The sequence below is a fragment of the Grammomys surdaster genome, unplaced genomic scaffold, assembly GCF_004785775.1.
Source record: "Grammomys surdaster isolate TR1022 unplaced genomic scaffold, NIH_TR_1.0 212, whole genome shotgun sequence".
Taxonomy (NCBI): domain Eukaryota; kingdom Metazoa; phylum Chordata; class Mammalia; order Rodentia; family Muridae; genus Grammomys; species Grammomys surdaster.
In genome coordinates, this window is record NW_021604657.1 from 3,895,133 (window position 1) to 3,895,805 (window position 673).

Below are 673 nucleotides of genomic sequence, written 5' to 3' on the forward strand. Positions count from 1 at the left end.
CTATTAGCCTTCCATTTTAGATTAAAAAAAAGAGATTTATTTTATTTTTATGTGCAAAAGTATTTTTTTACTGCATGTATATAAGTGTACTGTGTGTGTGCATGATGTCCATAGAGATCAGAAGAGGGTACTGGATCCCCTGCAACTGGAGTAATGGGTAGTTGTGAGCCACCATGTGGCCGATGGGAATTTTATCTAGGTCCTCCGCAACAGCAACAAGTACTCTTAACCACTGAGCCACCTCTCCATCCCCAAGATTGACTATTTTATATATGAGGAAGGTGAGACTAAAAGTGAATTTGCCAAAGTACTCAGACAGGTGGGGGCTGACTCCAGGTAATCAGAAGTTTCAGAAATAAGAATCAGTAGAAATCAGAAATCAGTAGATTTCTTCTCTTTAAATTCCTCCAGCTTTCTGATAATTAACAAAGTGCTTCAGTTCTCAGCTCTGACATGAACAGACTATTTTGGTAGAGAATGAGGGCTCCCGTACTGAGACGGGTAGTGTACCTAGAACTCTGCACATTCCTGGGAGGTGACTGATCTTATTTATGATCTCACAACCATAGTTCCATTTATCTGTCCCTGCAGCAGTGTTGACACAGATATGACTGTCCTTATGCCAACTCTCTCTCTCTCTCTCTCTCTCTCTCTCTCTCTCTCTCTCTCTCTC